The sequence below is a fragment of the Tenrec ecaudatus genome, chromosome 7 (genome assembly GCF_050624435.1).
Source record: "Tenrec ecaudatus isolate mTenEca1 chromosome 7, mTenEca1.hap1, whole genome shotgun sequence".
Taxonomy (NCBI): domain Eukaryota; kingdom Metazoa; phylum Chordata; class Mammalia; order Afrosoricida; family Tenrecidae; genus Tenrec; species Tenrec ecaudatus.
In genome coordinates, this window is record NC_134536.1 from 88,344,615 (window position 1) to 88,350,530 (window position 5,916).

Below are 5,916 nucleotides of genomic sequence, written 5' to 3' on the forward strand. Positions count from 1 at the left end.
GGCGTCGAAGGGAGCAGTGATGAAATATACAATTTTCCTCTAATTCTTCAATGCTTCCTCCCCTCCAGAATCATGATCCCAACTCTACCTTAAAAATCCGGCTGGACAAGAGGATGTACATTGGCACAGTGGTGAGAGTGGTGATATCGGGAGGGTGGAGGGAAGGTGAGGGAGAAAGGGGGAACAGATGACAAGGTCTACATATAACCTCATCCCTGAGGGATGGACAGAGGAGAAGTGGGTGAAGGGAGACATTGGATGGTGTAAGATATGACAAAATAATAATAATTCATAAATTATGATGGGTTCATGGGGGAGGGAGGGTAAAAATGAGGAGCTGATACCAAGGACTCAAGTAGAAAGCAAATGTTTTGAGAATGATGATGACAACATATATACAAATGTGCTTGCCACAATTGATGTATGTATGGATTTGTGATAAGAGTTGTATGAGCCCCCAATAAAATGATTTTAAAAAAAGAAAACTCTATATAGCATAGATGTACCCTGGTACACCTGGAATCACTTCTGTGATCCAGTTTTGTCATCTAGTTATACAGAACTTTCATTTTCTCATGCAGTTCTTGCTGATCTTTCAACCATTTCAGCATGAATTAGGTCTCATTTTATCAGTTATAATTGTTGAAAGACACAAAAACATATAATTGATTAAATTTCAGACGGGTCTGTTTAATATAAACCCTTTTGTATTAAATCAAGGAACTCAAGTTAATCAAATAAGAGAACACGTCTTTAAGGACACACGGAGGCCTGGGGTCTAAATGATTGAGTGGTTTTTCAGTCAGTCCTCCCAGGAACTAGAACCAGTTGACAAGAGGACCCAGTAAGCTCAAGGGTCTAAGAATTCTTGCTGTGTAATTTTTCAGAATGTCTTGGCCTCTTTCTGAATGTATGCCCGATTTTCCTCCTGTTTTCACTGCACCTAGTCAATCCTCGACTACTTATATTTATTCTCTTTAGACTTCTCAGAAACCTCACGTTTATTCAATAACTCTCTTTCTTGCACACTCTACCTTTTCCTACAGATTTTGTCCACAAATACATAAATATGCTCCAATGTCTCTTATCTTAAAAAGTAAACCTCCTTTGACCCCACATCTTCCTTCCTTCCTTCCTTCCTTCCTTCCTTCCTTCCTTCCTTCCTTCCTTCCTTCCTTCCGTCCTCATACTTTTATCAAAGGTCTTTTAAAAAAAATCATTTTATTAGGGACACATACAACTCTTATCACAATTGATACATACATCAATTATGGAAAACACATTTGTATATTCATTTTACATCCTCTAGTCTAGCCAGATTTGTAAGGTAGAATTGGGATCATGATAGTGCGGGGAGAGGAAGCATTTAAGAATTAGAGGAGAGTTGTGTGTTTCATCGTTGCTACACTGCACACTGAGTGGTTTCCCGACGACCCTTCCGTAAGGGGATGTCCAATTGCCTACAGATGGGCTTTGGGTCTCCACTCCGCACTCCCCCTCATTCACAATGATATGATTTTTTTTGTTCTGATGATGTCTGATGATCCTTTCGACACCTTGTGATCACACAGGCTGGTATGCTTCTTCCATGTGGGCTTTGTTGCTTCTGAGCTAGATGGCCGCTTGTTTACCTTCAAGCCGTTAAGACGCTAGATGCTATATCTTTTGATAGCTGGACACCATCAGCTTTCTTCACTTATCAAAAGTCTTAAAAGGTTAGTCCATACATCTACCTTCATTTCACCTCTTTTTCACCCCTTAAACCAAACCCATAGCCATTGTCTCATAAATCACCTTTTAGGACTGAGTAAAAATGTCCAACAGGCATTTTCCTAAGTGTAATCTTTATGGATTACATAAAAAGCAGGCTGCTGCATTTTTCTCCTGTAAAAGTGGCTGGTGGCTCTTTCCCTGTCCCCGCCGAGCTGTGCGGAGGCGGAGGCTCCGGTGTGTTCAAGATTCGGTCCCACCCGTAACCTACTGCCATGGCCGAGGAAGGCATTGCTGCTGGAGGTGTAATGGACGTTAACACTGCATTACAAGAGGTGCTGAAGACCGCCCTCATCCACGATGACCTAGCACGTGGAATCCGCGAAGCTGCCAAAGCCTTAGACAAGCGCCAAGCTCATCTTTGTGTGCTTGCATCCAACTGTGATGAGCCGATGTATGTCAAGCTGGTGGAGGCCCTGGGTGCTGAACACCAAATCAACCTCATTAAGGTTGATGACAACAAGAAACTAGGAGAGTGGGTGGGCCTCTGCAAAATTGATAGAGAAGGAAAACCCCGGAAAGTGGTTGGTTGCAGTTGTGTGGTTGTTAAGGACTATGGCAAAGAATCTCAAGCCAAGGATGTTATTGAAGAATACTTTAAATGCAAAAAATGAGCAAATAAAACTTGGCTAATTGTTAAAAAAAAAAAGTGGCTGGTGGTTCAAACTGCAGAGTTTTTAATAAGCAGCTAAGTACTTTAACCACTGTTACCCCAAACCTCCTTATCAAGCCCTTACCCCACACTAATCTGCTCTCCTTTCTATACCACCACTGAGACTGCTCTTCTTTTTTTAAATCATTTTACTGGGGGCTCAAACCACTCTTACCACAATCCATCCATTCATCCATTGTGTCAAGCACATTTGTACATTTGTTGTCATCATCATTCTCAAAACATTTTCTTTCTACTTGAGCCCTTGGTATCAGCTCCTCATTCCCCATCCTTCCCTTCTCCACCCTCCCTCCCTCACCTTTGATAATTTATAAATTATTATTTTTCATGTCTGACACTGACTGACGTCTCCCTTCACCCACTTTTCTGTTGTCTGTCCCCCAGGGAGGGGGTTATATAGAGATCATTGTGAGCAGTTCCCCTTTTCTCCCCAACGTTCCCCTTCCCCTCCTGGGAGGCAGAAGAGAAGCAATCCCAGCATCAGCCCAAGACCAACTCCTATGAGCTGGAGGTCAGACATCCCTCCACCTGCCAACCTTTGCCAATTCTGACACTAATTATCCCTCCCAAGGTACACTCTACTTCAATACAACATTCAAAAATGCCTTTCAATGGCTGCATACTACTCACAGACCATCTAGAAATATTGGGGTTTATTAGATAATTCAAGATCAGAAATGGTAAGGATAGAGTTATTTCAGCCAGGTGTGTCTCTTCACTGGTATGCCAGGCCTGCAGGTATGCCTTTCTCTGATCTTCTATCTCTAAGCCACATGGCCTCTTAGCTTATGCTCTGCTTTGGCAATGTTACAACTTCATTAGCACTGCTGATAAATACTGACAGTTCATCCCATTCTGCCATAAACCTTGACCCCAAAGGGCTCAGTTTTAACTCTGTGAATCGGCAAACCTAGTTCCCGCTACTAAAAGCCGGGAGGAACTCCACTCCACAAGTGAGTTCCCTGCATGAAGCACTCAACTTTACTTATACCATGGATGAGGGAGCCCTCCACTCTGTCTTGTGCTGTTGGCCTTGCTGCTTCTGCTGCGGCCACTTCTCCGCCACTTCTCTGATGCCACAATTTTTTCTCCCAAATCAAGGAGGTTCAGGATACAGGGAAATCAAGGTCCAAAGAATGCAAGCCACTCCTGGCTCTTGTTTCTTGATGGCAGTGAAATTCCCCTCCCCAAAGTTTATTGTTGAAATCAAGTCAATCACTTCATGACTTTCACTACCCCTAATTTAGATATCCAATTTCTAACTTCTTGTTTCTATCAACTCAGTAAGTAGTGCTGGTGGCACACTGGGTTATATTCTGGGTTGTAACTGCACCGTCAGTTATTCAAACCCGCCAGTCACTCCAAGGGAGAAAGTGAGAATATCTGCTCCTGTAAAGATTTAGCATCTCAGAATCCCCACATAGGCTCATTGTGAGCTGGAATCAACTCAATGTCAGTGGATTTGGGGTTTGGATCATCAACAGAGGACTCTGAGAATCAAGCTTGTTTTGTGATGTGAACACTCTTCAGTATAGTTGGAAATTTGAGCATCTGAGCCATAGCAAAGTCCAATCCAGAGCAATCAAATTGCAGCAATTTGGGGATTTCTATTCCAGTAAATGGAGCAGTTCTGCCCTGTCCTTGAAGGTCACTATGAATCAGCATCAACTCAATGGCAGTGAGTTTGTTTTTTGATAGTATCAGGGTGCCCTGGTGGCATAGTGGACAACACACTGGGCTGCTAACTACAAGATCAACAATTAAAAACCACCTTCTATTCCATGGGAGAAAGATGAGGTTTTCTACTGCCATCAAGAGTTATTAGTCTCAGAAACTCACAGGGGCAATTCTACCTTGTCATTATAGGGTCAGTATTGACTTGATGGCAGTGAGTTTAGCTTTTGAGATTACAATGTTAAACATTTTCCTTAACTTTAGTCAGTAATTAAAACAAAATTTGGCACAAGAAGGGTGTGGTGCTCTAACAGATACTTAAAATGTGGAATTACCCAATTTACCCATATCTACCAGAAACTAATAGAGTTTTTTGGTGTTTAATAGTAAAAGCCTAGGTTGCTTTGAAGAAACTGTTGGTGGAACTAAGGATGTCAAAGACAATTCTAGTGAGCTCTCAGAAGCAAGTGAGGATATCTATAAAAAAGGAGACTAAAGACAGGCAGAAGCAGTGACAGAGGAAGGGCTGCAGTAGAATTAGGAGAACAGCAAGAAACAGCATAGGAGCTACACCACAGAGCAAGAGAGTTGAGAACCTTAGGGCAGGAGGCATCCTGGAGCAGTAGGGTATTTCTGATGATTTTACAGCAGTGCTAGGCTTCCTGACCTACAGAGCAAGATTGCCGAGTACCTTTGGGCTGAGGTTTACCAGCAGAGTGAGGTGAGTATGGTTAGTTATTAGTAGCTGTAAAGAGCTTTCTCATATTTGCCCATTCAGGTAAGATGCTGGGATTTCCAAAGAGACCCAAAGGATCAAGACCAAGGAACCAGAAAGCAGTATTTGAAAAGACAAGGAGCACAAAAAGCAGAACATCTCCAAGGGGTTTTTGCTTTTTAAAAAAAAAATCCTTTTATATAAGTGTGTGTATGTATGTTTATATGTGTGTATATGTATATATGCAATATATATACCATATTAAATGAAGGGGGAAGTGCAGAGTGGAGACCCAAGGCCCAAGTGTTGGCCAATGGAGATCCCCTCATAGAGGGGTTTAGGAGAGGAGATGGGTTAATTAGGGTGCAAGGTAGTACCGATGAAGAACACAGCTTTCCCCCAGAACCTGGATGCTTCCTCCCCCCAACTACCATGATCCGAATTCTACCTTGCAGGGCTGGATAGGGCAGAGGTTGTACACTGGTACATATGAGGGCTGGAGGTACAGGGAATCCAGGGTGGATGATACCTTCAGGACCAAGGGTGCGAGGGACGATGCTGGGAGAGTGGAGGGTGAGTGGGTTGGAAAGGGGGAACTGATTACAAGGATCCACATGTGACCTCTTCCCTGGGAGAGGGACAGCAGAGAAGGGGGGAAGGGAGACTCCGGATAGGGCATGATATGACAAAATAACGATGTATAAATTACCAAGGGCATATGAGGGAGGGGGGAAAGAGGAGGGAGGGGAAAAAAAAAGAGGACCTGATGCAAGGGGCTTAAGTGGAGAGCAAATGCCTTGAGAATGATTGGGGCAGGGAATGTATGGATGTGCTTTATACAATTGAAGTATGTATATGTATGGATTGTGGTAAGAGTTGTATGAGTCCCTAATAAAATGTAAAAAAAGAAAAGAGGAGAAAAAAATGATTAGGGCAGATGTGCTTTATACAATTGATGTATGTATATGTATGAACTGTGATAAGAATTGTATGAGCCCCAATAAATTGTTTAAAAAAAATTCAAATAGGCAAAAAAAAATCCTTTTATTAGGGGCTTATAAAACTCTTATCACAATCCATACAT

General features: G+C 42.5%; 1 pseudogene; it reads left to right on the plus strand.

Moving 5' to 3' along the window:
• Positions 1-1,918: 1,918 nt before the first annotated feature.
• Positions 1,919-2,412, plus strand: LOC142452844 (small ribosomal subunit protein eS12 pseudogene; annotated as a pseudogene).
• Positions 2,413-5,916: the final 3,504 nt, after the last annotated feature.